Below are 16167 nucleotides of genomic sequence, written 5' to 3'. Positions count from 1 at the left end.
TTAGTACACAGTGTAAATAATTCAGTAATGTAATTACTTTCAATAAAAATTGTAAAAAAATATTTGACGTGAAACTTGAAAGTTTTGTTTCCTTTCATTTGCCTCCTTGAGTCTTTAAGGCCTTCCAACTCTTTACCAAAACACTTTTTTTGAAATGACAGTTTAAAGTCTCTCATATTTAAATGTCTCCAAAATTATGCTTGAAGAAAAATACAAAATATTGAAAAGTGTGACAAAATGGAAAAAGTGTCACCACAACTATATGAGTATATTTTAATTTGCATTTCTGCAACTCATTTAAAAAGAGCTATCTTTTCAAAATTACAAATAGGTAGCAAATGCCCTAAGAAGCAGGTAGTACACTTGAGGTTACCCTGAATTATGAGTTTGCACCTCTCATTTCTTCATATACTGATCTCTGTATAAGAATACAAGAATACAAGGATACAAGGTTAAGAATGTGCAATTGAATTTATCATGTTACAGCAATATCCTGAAGTTTTTCTTCTAAACAGAAAACTGACTCATCAATTAAGAGGAAATCTAATATAATAACTCAAAATATTTTAAAAATCCATTTTTTTTAAATATCTATCTTTTAAATGTGGCAGTGCAGTACCATAACATGACACTCCTACATCATGTTTTTGGTGATGTAAAAATCAGATGGTGACAAACACCAATAACACTGCATTTGTTGTTCATGATGTTCATAAACCTTAGATTAGGAATGCAGATATACAAGAACTCTCAGAGACTGCACTGCCTCAGCTATCGAAGATGAATACACTATGAAAAGGACAAACTTTTTTAATACCTTCATATACTTTTGCTACTGGAATTAAAAGATGTCTGTTCATGGTGTGTTTACTTTTTCTTGGTTGATTTTTGTTTGTTTCTTTTTGAGACAGTCTTCTTTCTGTTTGGAGTTTACAAAATAAGTATCCATTCATACATCAGAAAATAACTTAATATCCTAAGAATCTATCCTGGTTATCAGGGTTGTGGCTACTAGATTAGGTACCCATGTCACTATTCTACCTGCTGTTACTAGAGAAATACAAATCATCAAAACCAGAAGATATTTTCAGAAGTCTTTCTTTTTAAGAACTACATATTTTCAGAAAATATTATAAGGACTGTAAGTTTCAAATCTAATTTCTACTTCAGTAAATCTATCTTTGTACTCTATTGAAACAGCTTAATTCAAAAATGACAGAGGAACAGGCAGTGAATGTCTGTGCTTAAATATCATAATCTGTTATTCCTTGCTTCCCTAACATGACTAGTTTTGTAGATTGTGCTGCCCTCCTATACTAGTTTGATATTCATTTCCTAGACCTCATTTTCTTGTGTGGTTCAAGCTATCAGGCATCCAGATTTTGTGACAGCAATTTTTAGAATTCCCCAAGCTGCTCAGCCCCCATTTATAAACACGTGACAATAGGCACTAACCTATAGGCACTAACTTTACAGGCACTAATATATTAATGATTTGTATTCCAGCAGAGATTTTTCTTTCAGTAACAGTAGTTAAAATCCAAGTAGCTCAAATGAGTCGAGTTTAAGACAATGTAAACAGCAGAATCCAATTATTTACAGCACAGAATATTTACAGTGGTAGAATCAATGCCATATTTGCACTAATAAATTAATATTTTATTTTATGTATAAAAAATGAAAATTCTAGAAGATTTAAGTCTATATAGATATATGGAATAACTTTATATATATATATATATACATACTTAATTGTGTATATATACATGTACACATCAACGTGTCACAGTACTTATATAATGTAATTTTAACTTCTAGAAAACAGGAAAACAAAAATAAATGGATTTCTACCATATACTTACTCGTAGTCAATCTCCCATAAAATCTCTTTGTGATATACTCTCTTTGTGATGCACTTGTCAGGATTCTCTAAAATTTTCACATAGGTGCCTGTGAAAGACTGAGATTGAAAGCTCGTAACTTTTATTCTTCATTGACTCCCTCAAATGAGGCTTTTCTGCATAGGCCATTGCGTCAAAACAATCTGTGAAGGCCAAAATGTTTCTCAAGCATTGTATTATAAAGGTTTGAATTTCTGACTAGAAGTTCGAGAATGTAAGTTCTGTTCTCACAAACCTACGTTAAACCTGCAACAGGTGACAAAGCAGACTCATGTGGGACAGGATTTACTTCCTATCTTTTCTGGTTAGGACAAGAAGCAATAAAGGGTTCAGAGAGACAGTGAGCAGAAGGTAACCTTAGCTCACAACCCTGCAATGAAACCTTTCTGTTCAAAGAGTCTGCGACTAATTTTGAAAAGTCATAATTTTGAATGTTGGAACATTTTCCAAGAACATGCATGATTCTCTCCTCCCAGTAGAGTTTGTGTGAATGTTATCCTAGTATCCTGTGATGTAAGAATTTGGGGGGAAAATTGGTAAACGTTCCTTAGAGATAATTATCAAATGCATTGTTAACTGTATAAAAGGAATGTATCTATGTAAGCACAATGTCAAATTTCACCACTGGGTGAGAAAGTACAATGGTTTTTCCCTACTCGTCAGTTTATATTAATTTCTATGAGTTTATATGAGTTTGAGCAAGTTTTCAAGGAAAAAAGTATTTCTGTTGAATTTGAATATGAAATCTTAGATTCTTGTCTCCCCTCTTCAAAGAAAAGCTCTTTTTAAAAAGGGCCTTCCTAAATGAGTGGAACAACATTTACAGAGCACCATTTGTGCATTCAGTAACAGTCCTCACACTGTCTGTTAAATGGAATTGGCCTTCACTTCTGTTTCTGAATGTGATGAATGGCATCATTCAATAATATATGTTTGTCAAGTTGCAATCTTGTGCAGTGTTAAGCACAGTGTTAAGCAAGGTTCAGTCTGCATATAAAATATACTCTCTAATTAAAAAAAAAATGTAAGACAGAAAATGAGAGGAAAACTTTGATGTAGCTATATGCATTATCAAAATTATGAAAAGGATATTGTTTCACATTGGGTTTACTATACACATAACCTAGTGACAAGAATTGTGCCTTGAGATGTAAGATTTTAATAAATAGTGCCCTTATTCATACCAAATCCTCTATTATTTAGGAAAATGGGTATAATAACACAAAAAGGAAGACAAATACTATTTATTTACATGGATCAAGTAATAAAAATGCAGGACACCGGGCATAAATGCCTGGCTCAGGATGAAGAACCTGTTCTGTCAGTATTTTCAGAACGGATGAAGAATTGTAGTTCCTAACATAGAAGTAAATTTTATTTTATCTTTTTTCTGAAATGAAAATTGACAAGACATGCATTTTTTCAGTAATTTCCTGATAAATCTAATTTGTTCAAAAGGTATTTAAATAAGACTGTGATCTTCTGTTACGAGCAATGAGAATCTATCAGTGCTAATCATTGCTGTTTAAGACATGGTCATGGTAAACCACAGAAAATGCAAATAATGACATATTGGATGGATCAAACTTTATTTGCACAAAATCTACTCTCTCAGGAGCATTTTCTATTAACATTGCTTTCTGCAAGTGATAGAAGATTTAACCTTGGTGTATCAGATAAGTCGTTGATCTGTCACCAGACTTTTTCCTACCTCCCACAGCACTGCGCTTCAAAAGTTTGTTTGGAAATGAAACCAAATTCTGTTTCCTCTACAGATGGTTGACCTCTTTCAGTTAGTGACTGCATTACTCATTTAAACAATTATACAGGTCAGAATAGTGTAATCTAAATTATTTAGTCTCTGGGTGTTTTTCAGACACCACTGACAGTCCGAGAGGATCCAGCTGCTGGTTGTACCTGGATTTGAACTCCACAAGATAACAGAGTTTTAGTTAGGATTTTCAGTCACGGTATATTGCTTTGTCTACAGAAATACATACAATGCTATCAGCTACTCCTGACAGACCACAAAGATGGCAGGTATCAAAACATGCAAAAAGTAACATGATATATTCCGAGGCAAAGTTTTTTAAATAGTTTTTACTACATTTGAATAAAAATACCTGGATGTTCCCTCCTCATGCAAATCTTAAAAATACCTTTTTGTTTGTCCCCCACAGGGAGCAATTCAAGTCTACCAAACAGACTAGCAAAATATTATGATAACCTTTTCTATCCTAATTTGTACTGGAGGCTGTGTGTGTGCTAGGATCAACATTAATTACTGTATAACATTTCAGCTGTGTAGTTCATAGAAATGTCAGGGAGTTAGCTAAAGGGGATGTAGGGTCCTGATAGCAGCAGGGGGTAAGTGGCCTCAGTCATTGTGCAGCATGTGGATGATGGGAATTTGCAAATATAGAATCCATAACGGAGGTGTTAAAGCTAACTAACCCCAATAAAAAGTTATGTTTCACCAGGAAAACCATCACATAGATAAAGTGTTCACCAGCAATTACTCACTCTTTCTAATAAGATTTAAGTTAATAAAGTCTAGAATTCAACAGTTAGCAAAACAGACTGCCGTAATCATTCCACATAATAAGAGATCTACTTTGTTAAAGTTAATATATCAGTTTGAATTAATGCATTTTAAATTCAGATTCCTTTTGCAGCTTGAATCCAAACTAATTACAGGTTTTAAATTGTCACTAGTAGGAGCTCAGCCAAGGCATATTTCCTCTCTTCTTTAGCTGCACCCTGAGAATTCATGAATCAATTTTTTTCTGGGTCATGACTTTGCCCCGCCAGGAGCAGAGAAAACCCTTCAGTGTGAAGAAAATTTAATGGCAGAGATCCCAGTACAGACAGAATTTGTGCGCAAATGGCTATGAAGTAAATGGCAGGGGAACAGTCCAAAGCATGAGAAAGAAACCTTAAAATCATTTGTAGTAATCCAAACAGCAGTGAATTAGGCAAATACCTTTAAGCACAGCAGTATCCATGTCTGTCTTGGCAATTTGGGATTGTTGGATGATTTAGGAGGGCTGCTTTTGCAAGCCTTTTTTTTAAACAGTAGAGGTCACCTTAGTACAAGTATCTTCTAAGAAAACAACCACAACAACAACAAAAAGCCCTTTTCTACCCAGACAATTAACATACATCAAAACTACTCACAACTTCATTCCAATGTTTTATATACATTAAAAGAACCACAAAGCATATTGTCCATTTAATTTCATTATATATATATCTACAGAGATTATGTTATAAGAAAAGAGGATTTCTCAAAGTATACTTACAGTTTTAATCATTGATCTACACATACAATTCGTTCAAATATCTGAAAATTGGTCTTTATATTTACCATGGGGAAAAATGCAACAAAGTAATTTGTTCCCTGAAAGGAGATTCTCAAACATAAATTGCATCTATGAAAATTCTCACACTTTCATTAAAAAATAAAAATTCAGAAGCTTGACAAATCATGAGAAGATTTGGTTAATTAACATTATGTATATCCAGCTTAATAAAAACTGACAGAGCTTTTTCTACAGTATGTTTTCATGATACGGCTCCCTTTTATCAGCATTGTACCTAACATCACCTTGGAAACTGCTTTGTGGAAAATCTGTACAGATACTGGGAATGAAAGTAGAAAATTATTTGACAAATACTTAGAAGATTCTATACATAGCAAATGAATTTTTGTAATCATTTAAGACCTATCAGAATAAATGCATTGTGTAAATATGGCTATTTGAAGTGTATGTATAGTTCAAAAAGACTCATGAAAAATGGCACACAATAACTTGCGTCACATGCAAACACTTAAATATTCTTAAATATTAAAATAGTAGTTTGTTTAAGCTAGCAGTGTTGCTGGATTCTGGCTTTAAATAGTGTGAAGTAACTGTTTCGGCACTCTTTTCCTCCGGATAAGGTTATTTAAAGTGTTTTCATTAAAAATCTTAGTTAATATCTCAAAAACAATCATCTTTATGTATTATCATTTCAGAAATGAAATGCCTGGGACATTCTTAAATGCTATGTTACTTCTAAATCACTCTATTAGATTTCCTGCTTGAGTGGTTTGTGAAGAAAACATTACATATATATTTTCTTCAGATTACCAAACCACGTTAGACACAAAAGTCTACTTGAAACTAGTTTACAGTTTAAAAACAGGGCTAATAACAGGTGAATGCTGAAAAATATGCAAACAAAATGGCAGACATGAATGACTTCATTTAAGGCATAATTGCTTCTCATCAACCCAAGAAATCATGCAGAAACAGTCCCCGTTTCAAGCCAGTCAGAGAGACTGGAGAAATCACTCAGGCATAGAGTCTAAATGGAAGGTCCACTCCTGGGTCTCTGCCAGAGAGCCGATCCACACACATATCCACGCTTGGGGACAATAGCCCTTAGAATCACAGTTCATCATAACGGATAATTATACAGCAAGTAAAACAATAAGGTACTTTGGCCTTTCAATATATAGACTAATTGTGGACTATGGAGTTTTGCCTGGGAGGCGTAAAACACACCCCTCTGTGGCTTATTTTATTGTGGCAAGGAGTGGCATGAATTTTGTGGAAGGGATTTTAGGAACTGGTGCGTTCCATATGTTGTTTTTTGCTGTACATCTTGGGCATGGAGCCAGTTTCCACACATGCAGCTAGAAGCTGTTTTAAAAAAATAATAAAAAATCTTCCTACTTGCCCCTTTTAAATGTTTTAAGGAACAAGCCTCTCTTTTTCCATCAGTCAGTAACCACAATCATTTTTCTCTTTTAAACATAATATTTCAAATTGAGCAAGGTGGAAAGAACTATGCTGGTCTTTTCAAAAGGAAAGTATGTTAAGATTACATATCTCATACGTTTTTCATAGCAATAAATTCATAGCACCTGGCTAAAACGTTCCCTGTAACTATTGTATACTGCTTCTTTCATGGACTGCTTGTAAAGACAAAAAATCAGGGTAGAAAATACATATAATTCATGACTGAACAGCTTTTGAATCATTTAAAAGTGACTTTCTGTTTTATGCTCAGCCAGTGCTTATTCTCCTGCTTAAAATGATGACAAGGAAGCTAGCTCTTTTATAGCAAATACAAGTGTTAGTTTCTGGATGCCATGCAAAGAGTGCACATGCATAAGAAGGCTGACCTCCTGCACTAAGAAACAAGTACTCTATCTCTGCAATTTGTGCAGCCCCACTGCCAGCCAATTAACTTGAAGTTGAGTTTTGACTCAAACTCATGACCCTTCAATCCCCGCAGTCATGTGTTACATCTGGTATCATTGAATTAGTCCTTCCATTTTGGCTTTTTTTTTTTTAACTGTCCACTTTCTTTATGCCAATTTTTTTTCCTAACCACTAATGATAATTCAAGAAGCTTTGTACACTATCTGCATATTTGTTTGTTTTTGAGTAGAGCTCCCTTAGAAAAAAATCTGGCATACATTTTTCTTTTCTAAGAATACTATTCAATTCTGCATTTCATGATACCCTTTTTTTTCCTGTTCTTTCTATAATGGTGACCATTACATCATGTACCCTGAGGGCTGTGCTTAAAAAGAGAAAGGATGGTGAAATTAGCAAAAATAAAAGGAACTCCCTGACTTGAATTCACAAACTGTGCTTGTTTTTGTTAAACAGAACAAAATCTGCAGTGACGGTAGCAAGTTCAATAACGTGTAGTGCATACGTTTTCTCTCAGCTACAAAGCACCTTCCTTAAGAAATGCTTATAAAATATTCAATGTAAACTACTGAAGAAACTCATATTTAGTAGTACTCCCCAAGCTGTGAGTACATTTCTTGATTTTACTTTAATGTTTTTCATTGCAGTATAATTTATTACCCAAAACTTGCTTTCATCACAATTATTTGTAAAATTGTGTTTTAAAAATTCTAATGGAATGAAAGGAATTAGCTGATTTTGTTCAGCTTCTCAGAAGTTACCTGGAGAATTAGGAATAGTTGAAAATACATTGCATTAGATATTTTTATTCTGTACTGCTTCTCTGAGAATGCTTTTTATGCTATCGAAGTACAGCGCATGGTAACTATATTTTGTAATGACAGACAATTCCAATGGTGAGCATGTACTCAGTCTTCAGTGCTTACAATATTCCTTTTTTCTCATCATGTCTACACTGGATTTTCTCACTCAGCTACTGTATGTGCACTGCTTCATCCTTATTGTCAGTGTACCTCCATGTAAGTCTTCTCCTTTCCTTTTGAAACTAAATGTATTGTTCCTCATATATGCGTGTGTGTGTGTATATGCAAAATCGGTTGAACAATTAGTATTCAGATGCCAACAAAAGTCTATGCAGATGTGGTAAAAGTAGTCATATTCAAATTGTTTTTGTGCATTTACAAAATACTGTTGTGACTGCTGTATGTAACTACAGTGATGTCATTATATCATACATAATAAGTTTTTAACTGTCAGAGTAAAATAAATGATACATTATTATTGAATGATGCAATATTTAAATATAAAAGCAGTTGAGTGCCCTATCAGTTTCCTCTTAATATTTTGCTGGTACAAATGTTTTTCTGACTTCTAAATCACACATTTGCTAAAATGAGCTCTGCTAGATATCAGTTTGAACACAGGCACAATGTGTCTCAGTCAGATTCATAAAACAGATAACTGAACTAGAGTTTGACTTTTGACATCAACAATCTGACTTCAATATTTCTCCACAAAACGAGACTTCTGACTCTCATCACTGTTTCAGTGTGATGGATAGCTTTTCAGCTGCTGACAGCAGTGAATGTAATAAATGTAATCATCCACACTGGGGGCTGAATATTTCTGTTTTTTAAGTTTTCCATCTTGTGCATTAAGAATGACAAAGTAACACCTGCAGTATTACAGTCACTCCTTTCCTACACAATTGAAATACAAAAATGTTATTATAAGTTGTCTATGTATTAGTACTTCGGTGTTAAATAAGCTTTTAATTACCTACATTCATTTTTTACTCTAAGAAACACTTGCAGAAACAGAGCTTAATTTGAGCTCTGTTTGACTTCTCTGATCATCTGGGTTTTCATTGTCATTGCTTCATAATAATTTAATGTCATATATAATGACCTAAAACCAGGGAAAACTAAGAAAGCTGCCAATACGAACTGATCTAAGTGCTCATGTAGAAAAGCCTGATTTGTTTCTGCCAACAACATTCAGCATAGTCTGTAACTGGGCTAGTGTTCCCTTGCTATCTCATTTTCAAATAGTCTTTCAGCATAAAGTGTAGCTGCTTAATCAGACTGTTTTATCTACCACAATTAACAAAATGAGTGAATGTATATATTGGCAATACATAAAAAAAGTATTAAAATGATGTTTACCATTTAGTTAGATAAACATTTTACCATCCTGTTTTTTCACTTGCTTCATGTTTGAGCAACTATTATTATGTTTGCAGCTAAAAGAGTATGGCTGGACCACATGCCAAATTCAAAATTAGATCTAAACTTTGATTAAATAGCTTTGTAGAGAAATATCTTTTGTCAATGAAAAACTTATTTGGAAGCATATAAAGCTGCAGTTTGCATTTTCGCCAGTCTCTGAAAGCAGTGACTTATCTTACTTTACATCTAATTAAAAGTTTATGGAGATGCAATGGATTTTTGTGCAAATTAGAATTAATTAGAGTTATTAAGAAGCCATGAAAAGAAGGATTTGAGAAATAGTGAGAAATATTATTTAAACCCTAATGGAATTCAGTGAAACCCACAGGTCTATTACAGGCCCCTGATTTGCCAGGATCACTGCAGGGAATCTAACATTAATAAGCACACTGGTAATTAAATCATTTGTTACTTTGTCTGTAATGTTGTAATGTTTCACTGATACTCTGTCAGAGCTCTTTGTGCAGATCAGAGCTAATCAAAGGTAATCAATTTTCAGCATTTGAGAAATCTGTAAATGATTATACATTCATCAGATCATTTAGTGGAGTGCAAGGAAAGTGCAATGCAATTAATCTTCCTGCATGAGGAGGAATTACCACCACAGAATTCAACAGTTATAATTAATTTCATTGTCTTGCTGTGAATTTTGATTGCTTTTCTTTGGACTGTATAGTACAAATGATGATTCATTGCAAAGTATTTGCAAAGCAAACACACCAGTGTGCTATGCAAATTAAAGTAGCTGTATAACAGATAGGTTTCAAACTTCCTATTTACTCAGGGTTGTTGAGTACTAATTTGCCAAATAATTGCTTGTTAACTTTATACACTCTTCCTCTGAATATTGAGATTGGTAACCAATATAAATAGAAAGCACATGCTGTTTGATATCTCATGGTAAGAATCGAAAATACTAGTTAGCACTTAAACGTGCATTCAACTAGAAAAAACATAATTTTCAACTTACCTTTTAAAAAAAGATTCTCTAACCTTCTTTAATATATAACTTTTTTTTTTTTTTTTAATGTGTAGTATACTGAAAGGCATAAAGATTTTTAACTGGCTTTGCCATAGTTATTTAAGCTTAAAACAAGCAAAAAATCCATTTGTGATTATTCATTTAGTATTTGTATTCTTTCATTATCATTACTAAATATTACATAGCTTTTTTACAAGACATTATCGGAATTATAGAAGGTAATATAGAAGCATTTAGAAAATTAGTTTATGCCTTGAATATCAAGCTGTCAAAACCAAACGTTCTGCTCTAGGTTTCTATACCAAACCAGTCTACTCGAAGTGACTGGAGTGCTGAGTAGACACATATGCTGCTGTAGAATCAGTTACAGGACTAGAATCTAATTTAAGACTTTGGTATAAAACTGAATGGTACAATCAATAAGCATGATTTGCTCATTGTTAGTCAAATGCTAACAGAGATGTTCAGATTTGAGAAATGTCAAAATGTCATTTTAAAAGAGCCAATTAATTTCAAAAGGTGTTGAACTGGGCCCTGCAGAGGGGAATATGGGAGTAAACATTTAGGTATGAGTGGTAAGAATGTGTAGTTGTGGCAGACTATGTATTTAACATATTCAACTGAAATTATTTTATTTTTAAAACTGCAATAGATAACAAATATTGGGAACTGTCAGTGGATGTCTAGTTATTAAATCCTGACAGCATTATCTATTAGATACTAGCTGACTTCATTTATAATCAGCTTAAAAGTTTCATTGGAAAGGCAAAACACTATAATCCTTCATTATTTTGTTCTGTACAAATGAGACCTGGTAACAGTAACCATGTATATGATTATGTATATATGTATATGTATACTTACATGATTACATATTATACATGTACATACAAATTTTTAGAAAGTCAATTCTTTCACTAATGCTAAATACAATTGTTATGACAGCATTGTAAATAACATATGATGTATTAAAAAAACCAACAGATTTCAAAGACAGCATGAGGATGGAAGGGGGCAGTTTCCCTTCAAAATTGAATAGTAAAACTTAAACGTTGTACAGCTAATTTGAGTAAACACTAATGGAGGACAGAAAGAGAGATATTCAGATTTGAGAAGTGCCAAAATGTATAGCTGGAAATACTGATTGTGCAAGTATTTCTGAGAGCCCTGGAAAATTCTTAGAAAGTTAGTACACAGAAGTTTAAGGTATCTGTACTCTTCTCTCTTTCAACCTACTTGGCCATGAGTAAGTCAAAAGGCTGAATGTAACTCAACTACAGTCAGTAGCTGAAATTACAGACGTGAATCCAGAAACAAAGTAAACTCAATTTTCAGGATTTAGAGCTCAAGAGAGAAGGATTCTGATTTCTGAAAAGTATTATGCTTGTTCTCTACAGGTTGGAGAGTTTTTGCAGTTTGTATCACTTCTTGTAACAAAAACCAAAACTAAGACAAATCTTGAAATTTATAGTACAACAGCTGTGCACTGCATTCACCTGAGGAGTCCATGCTGTTTTTGATTTAAGAAATTTTTAGTTTTGATATGTAATCAATAGTTTCTCTATCTAAAACCCAGTGAAGTGCACAACTTAAAATAGCTAGAAAACTATTCTTGATGGATGTTGGGTTTAAAGTAGATGTACAGTCTTTTAGTGAAAGCTCCCAAGATGAAAATATTGCTCTGGAAATCTTAGAAAACTGCTTTTTTTTTTTTTTTTTTGTAAAATGGGGTGCAGTTACTGTTACTAAGTAATTTCTGGCTTACGAACTGATTCAGACCATCCTAAACTTGAACTTGTTCATCACAGCTGCAAGAAACTACTGAAAAAAAAAAAAAAACACTTATGTGCTTCTCTGTTTCTTTTATACTCATACATGGGGTAGAAGTTTTTTAACCAGTGATGTCAAAATGGTCCATATTTTACTAGGGATGAAGAAAGAACAGCTTGCATGATACTATCCAGTTCAGACTGGAGCTCTACCGAGGTCAAAGAGATAAAAGAGAGATGTGAAATGTGGAAAAGTAAAATGAAATGTAGTGTCTCATAAATGCACACAAGCATATTCAACATCTCCCTGTGTAGCCACAGATGCTTTTACCCTTGTCATCTCACAAGGAAAAAGAAAAACTGCTTCTTCATTAACATCCTTCTTTTTCTCTAACTGTAGAGTAGACTTCAGATAGTTAATACCTATATACAGTGAAGAAGTTGAGAATGATCAATTTAGTGTTACATGAAGAACATTCCCAAAATGCACATTGACCTCTCACTGGCCCTATTCATTTCACTTTTCTTTGTCATCATAACCTCTGTAACATCATAGAAAACTGCACTCATATCCTCGTTCTATGCTCCAAGCAGTTTAGCTTGTATGAATTGCACTATGTTCACTTTTTAAAGTGAAGTATCTGATATTTAAGTTCATTTTTTATTATTATGCATTTTATTTTACTTCTTTCCATGATCTTTTATTGTCTAAAGTCTAGATTTCTGCCAAGTTTCTGAACTGCACTTGTCAGAGTATTGCCCACAACTCTGGGATCCTTTGTTGAAGCTGTAGAAATAAAATGAATAGTATAAAAGCTTGATGGCATCTGTGGATAGGAAACTCATTAAAAGCCTCAGGCTTCTGTTTTATTCCTAACCACATTGCCCTGTGGGATTTCAAGGTCTTGCAGGATGAAACCAGCAGGACTCATTACTTCTAAAACAATGTTTAGAGTTCTATTGGTGGTGGAATGCTTCTGCCAGTCAGGTAAAAAACCTAGGCCTTTATCCTTACTGAGACAATACCGGGCAGCTCAGAAACTGCTTGGAAAAGTCATGCCTTTGAATGCAACTGCAGGTGTTGCTCCTCAAAGACTGTTGGTACCCTCCTATGCACCCTTCAAAGGAATAATAGCAAATTCACTTTGGGATTCAAATGAAGTCTAAGAAAAATTCAAATAATAGGAACAAACTTTTGAGACTTCCTACATTTTTCCCACGAACTTATGGACCATGACTAATACCCTGAGGGCAAAAAAACATCCTTTTTCCCTCTTACATAGGAGTAGAATTCACCATGTCAGATAAATAAGTTTCATGACCTCACCTTGTTTAAGGCTACCAAGCAATTACTAGCAAAGGCTACTCACCAAAGTGAGAAGAGAGTATGGTCCTCTGACTGCTCACATTAATTAGAAATAGACTGAAATTTATATAATAAAAGAATAGTTAAAACTGTTATGAAATTTCTCCAGAAGAAATAAAGTCAAAACATTCAGTAAAAAGTATTCAGTAGTATTTTGAGTAAATTCATAGCTCAAATCTTCTTTGTGATTGATATAATTATGAAAATATTACTGAATATGTGATAGGAAAAAGTAATGCTCTTGCAAGTGTGGGACTGAGTTAGTACTTAAAGCAGTATCATACCTTTGTTATGTAGAATTCCTTTTACAGATTTTCTGAATAACTTATCCACACTGAAAATTTCAACCATTTTATAAAAATGTAAATTAATAATTAATATACTTTTACACTGACATATTAATTAAAATATTGTATATTTAAATGTTATTTAAGAATCCAAGGCAAAACTCCCCTTCAAACTTCCTGAACATTGATCTCAAGAAAAAATATTTTAAAACAAAATTATTTTACCCACAAATTTTCTTTGTAGATGATCCAGACACATAAAGATCACATTTTCCTTATCTGTAAAACAGCTAGATATGATGATAGAAGCAGTAATAAATGGCAAACAACTAGATTACTAAATTACAAACAGCAGAGATTTTCTCTTTTTGAACAAGTTTGCTATCAGTGAGCTCATCACTGCACCATTTACTGAGTAAGCCGCAGTATTTAGAATTGTTAAATCTAAGGCATTAGAAAGATAGACTGTTTTTTGTTTTTTTTCATCAGTTTTCAAAATAACTATTCAACAAAGTGGTGGTAAAGCATTTTTCTTTCTATTTGTCTTGTCTTTTTGTTTGCCTACTTCAACTCCAAGAGCTCTCCCATAATATCTCAACAGATCAAATATGTTTGAGTTTTGAAAGCATTTTGTTTCAAAATTTAGCATTCTGTAACAAACTTTAGCAAAAATTCAGTCTGTAAACTAAAAGATTGTTTCCTTAGAATTTACATCTGTATTCTCTTAATACAAATGGATCTAATGTGGCTTATATTCTATGAGGTCAATTTACTTAGCATATGTAGTTCTTTCTTTTACCAACATTTAAATTAGATATAGGAAACCACAGCATTATTTCTGGTAGTAAATGAGGGGACTGAAGACTATTGGACAAAAACAAATGATGCCCTTCAAAGGAAGATACAGTTGGGATCTTTGTGTAATTGTTTCTGCATTACTGTTCCCAAAGGACCAGCTGAAGAGATTACCAACTCTAGACAACTCCCAGATGTTTGTTGCCATCCTCTTGCCAAGAAATGCTGCCTTGTCAGATCCACTGGTTAAATTACGTGTGCTATCATTTCCTAATTTATATCAAAATGAGTTTAGTTGGCAAAACAGGTAAGCAAAAAAAAATCTATTCTTTTCATGGTTTATGCTGGATCATTTTAGTATTCATAACCTAGAAAATAATCTCAGCAGAAGCTTCTGCTCAAAAGCTAATGGGTTGGCAGCTACTGAAAGCAGTATGGGGTTGGTTAACTTCAGATAATAGTTACAACTAAAAGAGGAGAGATGCCCACACCATACAGATTTATGTCAGGGTCAAGCAAAATATTTGGGCAGCTATGTAATCTAAAGCATGTTGACCATTCCACTGTTTTAAATGTAACTACTTATAAGCTATTTCTTAAGATTGCTTTTATATTGTTGTAGAAGACACAACCACATGATGAGGTTTATTTCAATTAAAGTTATATATATGAAAATTAGGCATCTTATCTGCATTCATACTCCCAGTTTGTCCTGCAATCAGTGGAACAGGTATCCCCAGGAGGGTAATTCCAGTCATTACAACTAAGATGTAAGCTGCAGTCTGAAGTTCATCATGGAGGAGTATCCTCATCTATTAGTACAGGTTGGGGGATTATCTGCTCGTGAGGAGCTCTGCAGAGAAGGACATGAGGATCCTGGTGGATGACAGGTTGGCCATGAGCCATCAGTGTCCCCTTGTGGCCAAGAAGGCCAGTGGTATCCTGGGGTGCATTAAAAAGAGCATGGCCAGCAGGTAAAGGAAGGTGATCCTCCCTCTCTACTCTGCCCTTGTGAGGCCATATTTAAAATACAATTTCCAGTTTTGGGCTCCTGTAAGAGTTTGCTCCTTTTTTGCACCTTCGTCTCAAAGCTTGCTAAAGGCAACACATGGACAAGTCCAGGCAAAGTTTGAGAAATCCTTTGTCTGAAGATTTGCAGGCCAGGGGCAAGGAGAGAGAGATGAGTAGCAACTTAATGGCCAATAAGCAATCTTTTGTGTGAACTCATCTCGAGGGAGATAACTGTACCTGCATGCTCATGGATGCTGCACATGACTCTTACCTAAGTGCCCAGGAACACCATGGCAGAAGAAGATAGAAAAAGGATCTACAACTGAGTGATGTCTGATACCAGATACCTCATGATGTGATACCTGCCTGCTGCTGGACTTTCCTGGGCCTGCTACCTGAGACCTACCTGTTTCTCCTGGACTCGCTCTTGCTGCACCTGCTTGTTGCCTAAGGCTGGCCGCTCTGCTGCTGCTCTCCTCTGCGCCCTTGCTCCTGTATTGGCCTTGGACCATCGGAATGGTGTGCAATGGGATGCTGCTGGATCTTGGTGGTGACTATCCCCATTTTACATAATTCTTGCTCCTTTCCTATCTTTCCTATCACCCTCTTTCCCTTCCC

Source organism: Gallus gallus, chromosome 5 (assembly GCF_016699485.2).
Source record: "Gallus gallus isolate bGalGal1 chromosome 5, bGalGal1.mat.broiler.GRCg7b, whole genome shotgun sequence".
Taxonomy (NCBI): Eukaryota; Metazoa; Chordata; class Aves; order Galliformes; family Phasianidae; genus Gallus; species Gallus gallus.
The sequence above is the reverse complement of the archived record's forward strand: the minus strand, read 5'-3'. Positions refer to the sequence as shown.